This window comes from Lampris incognitus, chromosome 9 (assembly GCF_029633865.1).
Source record: "Lampris incognitus isolate fLamInc1 chromosome 9, fLamInc1.hap2, whole genome shotgun sequence".
In the NCBI taxonomy this organism is placed as follows: Eukaryota; Metazoa; Chordata; class Actinopteri; order Lampriformes; family Lampridae; genus Lampris; species Lampris incognitus.
In genome coordinates, this window is record NC_079219.1 from 12,998,836 (window position 1) to 13,009,302 (window position 10,467).

Sequence of the window (10,467 nt, forward strand, 5' to 3'; positions counted from 1 at the left end):
TCAATCCTTCTCTGGCCTTGGGGAGATTATGATGTTATGTGGTGCACCAAAATTGTAAAAATGCCATTTCCTGAGAAGGGAATGGCACTCATTTGTTGCCGTCAACCTCCCATGGTGACACAGGATGTGTGACTTAACATGATGTGATGTCTACTTACGTGTTAGAATACACTCCACAGGACAGATTAACTCAATCCATTTTACACACAAAAGAGGAGATGGATTGTTTTTTGTTTTTGGTCTCTCCTGTGATCTCAAAACGTTATATCAAAGAAGGTTGAATCAGTGCATCTGGATACAATGTTCACTGACGGATACATTTCATCACCCAACTAATAACTAACTCAACTTTCATCACTCAGCTGAGTGATGAAATGTATCTGTCAATAAATGTTGTATCCAGATGAACGGGTTCAATCTTCTTTGATTTTCTTACCTGGATTATTGAGCATGCATAAAGACATCAAAACGTTATACTTGTGTTGATAAATTGATGTTTTGTTAGTGTAGACATCTCTTTAGTTTGTGTGAATTGTGCATATGAATATGCTACAGTACTAATGCTCTCCAAAATGGTTTCGAGTTTAATGCTATTTTTGTCCCAAGTGTAAAATGATATGACTAAGTGTCAATCACAAAGTGTCAGTTCAAAAAGAGGAAACGGTAGTGTTTCTACTCAGAAAACGAAAGTAAGCTTTTTCAGGAAATAAAGAGTTAGATATTTTTGGATGATTGCAGATAGCACAGAGGGTCATAGTGTTGACCACCTCACCAATATTTAAAAGACCATAAGGACCTTCTCCTGCTAGCAATATATGCCTTTCTTAAAGATCAGGACAAAAATGTAAATTTAAATGAGTTCTCAGTTTTATTGATGGTTATTTGGAATTGACTCATATCAGATGCACGATAATCCACACATTTTCCCCAACAATGTGAAACGATACCCACATCCTTTAACCATCAGCTATCTCCAATAGCCTAACTGACCAAATACCTCATTCTCTGTTGTCACCTGGGGTTAACTGTCAGTAGAAAACAACAGCATTTGGAACAGTGATCAGTTACACCTTGTGGTCTTCATGGACTCTGATCTCCAACAAAGGCAGAGTTCAGCATTTCCCCCCCATTAAGACGTGCATTGTTTCTCTCTGGCTTGGGCAGGTGGACATAATGGACAGGGACGCTGCGACCCAGGTGCACCTTTCCCCCAGGAATGATTTGCTTCCATCCGACATTCCAGGGATGCACTTCCTGTTGTGTGGGGATGTCCTCCAGCTTGACAGTGTCCTCTTTTTGACGGCCCCAGGACAGTCTCCTTGAAGTTGGGGTAATGAGGGCGCTGGAAGGTGAAATTCCCATGGCAGGAAATGAGCGGCTGTGCAGGACAGGTAGGGAGCAAATCTGTCAAAGAATTAAAATATATATGTACATATAACCAATGAATGTTCAACAGTGCAAAGATAAAATATACATACACGCCAAAGTAAACAATCCAGTTACATCTGAGGAGTTGTTATAGCGTTTACTGAACTATTATGAGACTGTAGTAATGTTGAGAAAAGTTACCTGTGTCCTTCCTGTAGATGCTCTAAGGTTGTCCGTATCTGAATGAAAGGTGGACGAAGCCCATCCATTTTAAAGGCGTTCCTCTCAGGCCGACAGAAGGCTTTAACTCTGACACTCATCAAGAAGCAATTCATCAGTTCCATTCGGATGAGATTATATGGGGGCAGGGGGTTAAGAATACAAGTTAATCAGTATCGATGAATGGATCTCAGAATCAACTGTTCGTGTCAGCAAATCACGTGAAACGTAACCCAAGGTATATCTCTATTGCATTAATAAGATTTGCTATTAAACATGGTAGCATTGCCTGCAGCTCAGTGATAACAATGCATCTTTAAAAGATACAAACTAGAGATTAGAAACTAGCAATTGACCTTTCGCAAAGTCCCGCCCCCCTTAGTTACTGTTGCTATGCCCGTCAAGCGTTTCAGAACTATCCAGGAAGTAGCCGGAAAACACCAAAACATGAAGGAAGAAATCAGCGCATTGTGTGGGTAAAGGTAACAGTAATAATACGTTAGCTGTATTAGCTATCAATAATACAGTGGCTTGCAAAAGTATTCATACCCCTTGAACTTTTCCACATTTTGTCATGTTTCGACCACAAACATAAATATATTTTATTGGAATTTTATGTGAAAGACCAACACCAAGTGGCACACAATCTTGAAGTACAAAGAAAATTATACCTGATTTAAAAAAAATTTTACAAATAAAAAACTGAAAAGCGCGGTGTGCAAAAGTATTCAGCCCCCCTGAGTCAATACTTTGTGGAACCGCCTTTTGCTGCAATTACAGCTGCAAGTCTTTTGGGGTATGTCTCTACCAGCTTTGCACATCTAGAGACTGAAATGTTTGCCGATTCTTCTTTGCAAAACAGCTCAAGCTCAGTCAGATTAGATGGAGAGCGTTTGTGAACGGCAGTTTTCAGATCTTGCCACAGATTCTCAATTGGATTTAGGTCTGGACTTTGACTGGGCCATTCTAACACATGAATATGTTTTGTTTTAAACCAGTCCATTGTAGCCCTGGCTTTACGTTTAGGGTTGTTGTCCTGCTGGAAGGTGAACCTCCGCCCCAGTCTCAAGTCTTTTGCAGACTCCAACAGGTTTTCTTCCAAGATTGCCCTGTATTTGGCTCCATCCATCTTCCCATCAACTCTGACCATCTTCCCTGTCCCTGCTGAAGAGAAGCACCCCCAGAGCATGATGCTGCCACCACCATGTTTGACAGTGGGGATGGTGTGTTCAGAGTAATGTGCAGTGTTAGTTTTCCACCACACATAGCGTTTTGCATTTAGGCCAAAAAGTTAAATTTTGGTCTCATCTGACCAGAGCACCTTCTTCCACATGTTTGCTGTGTTCCCCACATGGCTTCTGGCAAACTGCAAACGGGACTTCTTATGGTTTTCTTTTAACAATGGCTTTCTTCTTGCCACTCTTCCATAAAGGCCAGATTTGTGCAGTGCAGGACCAATAGTTGTCCTGTGGACAGATTCCCCCAGCTGAGCTGTGGATCTCTGCAGTTCGTCCAGAGTCACCATGGGCCTCTTGGCTGCATCTCTGATCAGTGCTCTCCTTGTTCGGCTTGTAAGTTTAGGTGGACGGCCGTGTCTTGGTAGGTTTGCAGTTGTGCCATACTCTTTCCATTTCCGGATGATGGATTGAACAGTGCTCCGTGAGATGTTCAAAGCTTGGGAAATCTTTTTATAGCCTAACCCTGCTTTAAACTTCTCCACAACTTTATCCCTGACCTGTCTGGTGTGTTCCTTGGACTTCATGATGCTGTTTGCTCCCCAATATTCTCTTAACAAACCTCTGAGGCCGTCACAGAACAGCTGTATTTGTACTGAGATTAGATTACACACAGGTTGACTCTGTTTAGTCATTAGGTCAACATTCGATCATTCAGCAATCATCAGGCAACTTCTGAAGGCAATTGGTTGCACTCAGAGAAAAGGGGGCTGAATACTTTTGCACACTGCACTTTTCAGTTTTTTATTTGTAAAAAAAATTTAAAATCATGTATAATTTTCTTTGTACTTCACAATTGTGTGCCACTTTGTGTTGGTCTTTCACATAAAATTCCAATAAAAAATATTTAAGTTTGTGGTCGTAACGTGACAAAATGTGGAAAAGTTCAAGGGGTATGAATACTTTTGCAAGCCACTGTAGCTAGTAGCAAGCTTAGAGTGGAGCAGGCAGGTATTTTTGTTGATTTTGGATGGATTAAGCTGGCCATGGGGTCTGCTATACTGCCAAATATATTGCCGACATTGCGCTTCTTGCGTTCTGGGTTTCGGTAAGGGAAAGAAAATTACACCCCCTCCAAACTTTTCAGATATCTAGTATCCCATCTGCAGATCCCATAGGCACACCATTTCAGCATTTTGCTGTGTGTTTGAAAGCTTGACGGACCGTTGCTAAGGTAGGATTGGACAAGCACCGTTCTGGGGCGGTACTTTGCGAAAGGTCAATTGGATGCGTTACATCATAAACTGTGTGGGTGTGTTGTTGGGCTGTTTAAGACTTCTCTAGTTTCTGTACCTCAGAAAATAAGACGAGGTCAGGGTTGCCTCTGGAAATAGGAAGAAGCCAATTGCCAGTAAACTATTGGTACGTGAAGTTCCAGCAAAAAACAGAGTTCTTAACATACAACAAACTATCTAAATGGTTATACAGTGGAAATGATTGCATGTTTACTATAAAAGGATCAGCGCAATGTAGTGCACTGTTAGTCTCAATCTGATGCACTAACTAAAGGACTAGTCTCGCCCTGATCTAGTTCTCTGTTAGTCTCAATTTGATTTATATATATGATCGTTCTCAGACTGATAAACCAGCCACTGAGGATGCACAAGGCAGTGCATCCGGTGTAAAATCGTTGCCAAATCAAATATCTACTACTACTTTCGATTGATTTGCCATATCAGATATGTGGATCATACATCAGATTTCCACTCCAGATTGAAAGTATGTGACAGGGTACCAAGAGAGGAGGTGTGGTATTATATGAGGAAGTCGAGAGTGGCAGAGAAGTATGTAGCAGTGGTGCAGGAAGTGTGACAATGATGAGGTGTGCGGTTGGAATGGCAGATGGGTTCAAGGTGGAGGTGGGATTACATCAAGGATTGGCTCTGAGTCCTTTCTTGTTTGCAATGGTGGTGGACACGTTCTCGGATGCAATCTGTCAGCAGTCTCTGTGGACTATGATGTTTGTGGATGACATTGTGATCTGTAGCAAGAGTAGGGTGCAGGTTGAGGAGAGCCTGGAGAGGTGGAGGTATGCACTGGAGAGAAGAAGAATGGAAGTCTTGGGAGCGCCCCAGTGGCTCCCCTGGTAGAGCGTGTACCACATAAGGCTGAGTCCTTACTGCAGCGTCCTGTATTCGAATCCAGCCTGGGCCCTTTGCTGCTTGTCATCCCCTCTCTCTCCCCTGCCTTTCCTGTCTCTCTCTACTATCACTATAAAATAAAGGCGGAAAATGCACAACAAAAAAAAAGTCAGTAGGAGCAAGATTGAATACATATGCATGAATGAGAGAGAGGACAGTGGAATGGTGAGGATGCAAGGAGTAGAGGTGAGGAAAGTGGATGAGTTTAAATACTTGGGGTCAACTGTTCAAAGCAACAGTGCAGAAGAGAGGTGAAGAAGAGCGCGCAGGCAGGGTGGAGTGGGTGGAGAAGAGTGTCAGGAGTTATTTACGACAGAAGGGTGTCAGCAAGTGTTAAAGGGAAGGTTTCCAAGATGGTTGTGAGACCAGCTACTATGTTATATGGTTTGGAGACGGTGGCACTGACGAAAAGACAAGAGGCAGAGCTGGAGGTGGCAGAGTTGAAGATGCTAAGATTTTCAGTGGGTGTGACGAAGAAGGACAGGATTAGGAACGATTATATTGGAGGGACCGCTCAGGTTGGAGAGTTTGAAGACAAAGCAAGAGAGACAAGATTGAGATGGTTTGGACATGTGTGGAGGAGAGATGCTGGGTATATTGCGAGACAGATGCTGAATATGGAGCTGCCAGGGAAGAGGAAAAGAGGAGGGTCAAAGAGGAGGTTTATGGTTGTGGTGAGGGAGGACATGCAGGTGGTTGGTGTGACAGAGAAAGATGCAGAGGACAGGAAGCGACGGAAACGGATGATCTGCAGTGGCGACCCCTACCTGAGAGCAGCCAAAAGTAGTGGTAGTAGATTCTCAGACTGATGTAGCATGCTATTAGTCTCACTCTGATTCACTGAACAATCTGACATTGTGTTACTGATGTTTTCTTTAAAAAAGAAAAAAGAAAATATGTACGTATATATAATTTTCTGAATTGGTTATCCAGCAACACTGTGTGTGTTGTTTACTTAACCATGTGACACCAAGTGACAGCTTTCTGTGACATTGTGCGACTTGCAAATGGAAAGCATCGCCGACTCCATGATTTCCCAGCAGATGAACATTATTGCATATTGTTTGATCAATGCCAAAGTAGGGCACTTAAGACCTGCATATCGATGTATATGCAGGCAAGTTTGCATCACACCTCATTTGCTGCGTCGCAGTGCTATAAATTAACTGCATTAACACTGCACGAATGCACTGCCACCCTTACAAAAAAATAGTATACCTGAAGTTTATTTTATTAAGTAAACTTCAAGTAAGTATACTTAAATATAATTTTATTTAGTATATCTCTGATAAGTACTTAAAAAGTAAACTGAAAGTACACTCACAGAGTTTTAGTTTAAAATAAGTACACTAATAGCACACTTGAATAAACTACTTTTGTGTTGCGGACTTTAAACTAATAGCAGGGCGGATATTTTAACCCCCTGCCGTTTCTTTTCCTGTAGGGCAGTGTTGCAGCTGCCATCAGGACTGTGTAGGTAACATATAGCTAGCAGAAAGCACTGTTAACGGGGACAAACTGATACACGGTAGTCATCGGATCTCTGGTCTCACCGGAATGCCAAGCAAGGGCAACTGGCCGTTTATTTATTGAGTAATCACCCGCCCCCCTCTGCACAGTGACGTCAGCATAAGGGCATTCAAGACAGACAGTGTTCATCGGTGTTCAACACCCCCACTTGCTCTTAGGTTGATTACAGTATGCAGTTGTCAGGTACATCTAGCAAAGAAAATAAAAACATCTTACATACCAAAAACAAAAGAAACAAACTTGTCAAGCAGAGCTTTGGTTACAGGTTTAGTCAAAATATCTGCAACCATGTCTGATGTGGGGCAATACTCAATAGTTATCCTTCCATCACTAAGTGCAGACCGAACAAAATGATATTTGATGTCAACATGTTTACACCTTTGACGACATACAGGATTCTTGGACAGAGCAATGGCACCCTGGTTATCCTCATGGATAGTCACTGGTGTATAATCACACCCCATATCCATCCCATTCAAAAGTTGAACAAGATACATACTCTCCTGTGTAGTAGCCGCCAAAGCCATGTACTCGGCTTCACATGTGGATAAAGCAACAGTGGGTTGTTTCTTAGACTTCCAAGAGATAACAGGACCCGTTTCAGAGAGGCAAAAACAATAACCAGTAATACTTCTTCTGTCATTCTGGTCTGCGGCCCAGTCAGCATCACTGAATGCAATAAGGTTAAGGTTCACATCACTTCTCTTGTAACACAATTCATGGTTAACAGTTCCCTTCAAATATCTGAGCACATGCTTTGCAGCTACCCAATGCTGCTCTCTTGGGTCGGACAGGTGTTGTGACAGTTTACTTACAATGAAGCTAAGGTCTGGTCTAGTACTTGTCATTACATAGATCAAACTGCCAACCATTTCTCAGTACCTCCTCGAATCAACAGGGTTACCTTCATCATCAAATTTCACTTTGTTCTCACATGGGGTCGATCTTGGTCTGCAGTGAGTCATGTCAAACCTCTCCAGGATTTTTGTGATGTACCTCTTTTGGTTCATCTTTATTTCACCATCTCCCTGTGTAGTCAATACCAAGGAAATGTTTTAGTTTACCAAGATCTTTCATCTTGAATTGGTCTCCCAATAGCTCTTTCACATTCCTGAGGGTTTGACTTTCACTCACTGCAATAAGAAGATCATTGACCCAGATAATCAAAATGATTCTCTCACTCCCAGTTTGTTTGCTGTAAACACAGTGGTCAGCTGGGTTCTGAACAAAACCATTTTGGCAAAGGAAATCATGCAGCATTTTATTCCAGTTTCGTCCTGACTGTTTCAGGCCATAGAGTGACTTGTTGAGCCTACAGACTAGTCTCTCACCAGTTTGAGACTTAACCTCAAAACCTTCTGGCTGTTCCATGTATAGCTCACAGTCAATGGGAGCATGTAAATATGCAGTTTTTACATCCATTTGGTGCAGCTCCAAACCATATTGTGCAGCAACCTGCATTAAATTGCGTACAGAGGTCATATCAGCAGTTGGGGAAAAGGTCTCACTATAGTCTATCCCTTCAATTTTACTATAGCCTTAAGCTACATATCTTGCTTTATATGTGGTTTCAACTGGGTTTTCCTTAACGCTGTAAACCCATCTGCCCCCCACTGCATGTTTACCTTCTGGCAATGTTGTTAGGGTAAAAGTGTCATTTTCCCTCAGGGAACTCATCTCATCCTGTATAGCTTTAGCCCATAGTGAGGACACTGGTGAGCCTAGGGCTTGTTTCAGGGTTTGGGGTACATCACAAATAACCCTGTAACAGTAGTCAATGCTGGTTAAAACCCGGGCATCACACTCATAATCATCTAGATACGGGGGAGGTCTCCGGTCTCTCCTTGGACGACTACCTTCCCCACTCATGTTGGTGTCTGACTCACATTGCTCTACATCTTGTGTACTCTGACTCGTCATCTCGATTTGTGGTTGGGTCTTAGCGCCCTCTCTAGGCAGAACACATTCACTGGTTTCCTGGTCTGTCTGAGTCTGACATTCAGTAGCGCTCTTTGTAATGAACTTCACCAACCTGTTCTTAAACACTTTCCCTGTGTCTGGATAGTATACCAAGTATGCAGAACTGTTCTTGTCATAACCAACACAAATACCCTTTTCACATCGGGGATCAAGCTTTTTCTTATTTTGTTTGTATGCATAGCACGCAGAGCCAAAAATATACATTTTGGAAAGATTAGGCTTCTTCCCGGTCAACATGTAGTATGGAGTCTGCCCTACACGCCCATTATAACATCTGTTACAGATAACTGCAGCAGTCTGAACTGCATATGTCCACAGTTCTTTCGGTAGGCCACTCTCAACCAACACACATCTAGACATTTCAAGCAATGTTCTCCAGCTTCTCTCGGATGTCCCATTTTGATGAGGCGAGTAAGGGGCTGAGGTCTCGTGTCTAATGACATTTTTGCTAAGCAGTGACTGAAAATCTCTCGACATAAATTCTGTACCATTATCCGATCTGATACATTTGACTTTGCCATAAGGTGCAACGTCAGCAAAGAACTTTTCTGTGCCCTTCACTGTGTCGCTCTTGGATTTCAAAAAATAAGTAAACATTGCTCCTGAATAATCATCAGTGAATCCCAAAATGTACTTGAATCTTGGCTGTTGGCTCTATAGGGCCAGCAAAATCTGTGTGCACCAGTCCAAGTGCGACTTTAGCTTTTACAGCTGCCTCTCTATTTCTGCTTTGGGCAAATTTACCTTGAATGCATATTTCACATGGCACCAAGTTACACTTAGTTTTGCCTTTAACACTCATTCCCTTAGTGACACTTTCCAATTTTAACACATCATCATAATTGCAGTGACCAAGGATTTCGTGCCAAGTCTGTACATCATAGCATGCGTGACATTCATCATTGTCGTAGGTGTTCAGGTAGTAGAGCCTGTTGCGCTCGCTGATGTCGAACCTGGTACCGTCCTTATGGACGAGCTGGTCTCTGCCTTGTTGAAAGGTCACTGAGGCACCGTTTGCAGTCGCTGTCTTCACGGAGAAGATGACCTGTGGGTAGGAGGGAATGTGCAGCGCTCCCCTCAACGTCGCTTTCACCCGTCGGCCGCTGGTGTCCTCCAGAATCACCTCCGCGTCTCCTCTTCTCGTAGCAACACCCGTTGTCCTGGTCCCGTCAGCCAGCTCCAGGGTGTGTTTCGCTGGCTGGGACGTTGAGTCGAAGCTCTTAAACTTGCGTTGGTCGGTGATGATGTGGGATGTCGCTCCTGTGTCCACCATCAGGCCACCTTCGGAGCCCTCCCGCTGTCCGTCGCTGACCCGGAATGCGAACTCGTGCTCCTCTTCGTCGGCGGTAAGTATGGCGGCGCGCTTCACGTCATCCCTCCTCCTCCGTCTGCATGCGGCGTCGCTGTGTGTTGTGCTCCTGCAGAGAGTGCACCACTGCCTGGGCCGCTGGCCCCCCTGGTCGTTTTGCTGACAGGCCCGGGCAATGTGACCCCTCTCCCCGCAGGAAAAACAGGTAACGTTCGCTCTCCCGTCAAAAAACAATCTGCTCCAACGCGTTCCCACGTCCCTCCTGGGCCCATAACCTGTTGCAGCTGCCATCAGGACTGTGTAGGTAACATATAGCTAGCAGAAAGCACTATTAACGGGGACAAACTGATGCACGGTAGTCATCGGATCTCTGGTCTCACCGGAATGCCAAGCAAGGGCAACCGGCCGTTTATTTATTGAGCGATCACCCGCCCACCTCTGCACAGTGACGTCAGCATAAGGGCATTCAAGACAGACAGTGTTCATCGGTGTTCAACAGGCAGTGTTTCCAACGGCGCCCATGGCACCCTCCGCAGTGGGCCGCCGGGAGCCACGCAGCGGAATGGGGGGCGCTAGGGTGCGATAGGGCGGCGTTCATATCGGCCGTTCGTTTCAACTCGCATCAGTGCTTACACCCCCGTACGCTGCACCGGTGTAACGATGAAATTGTTTCCCTGTCATATTT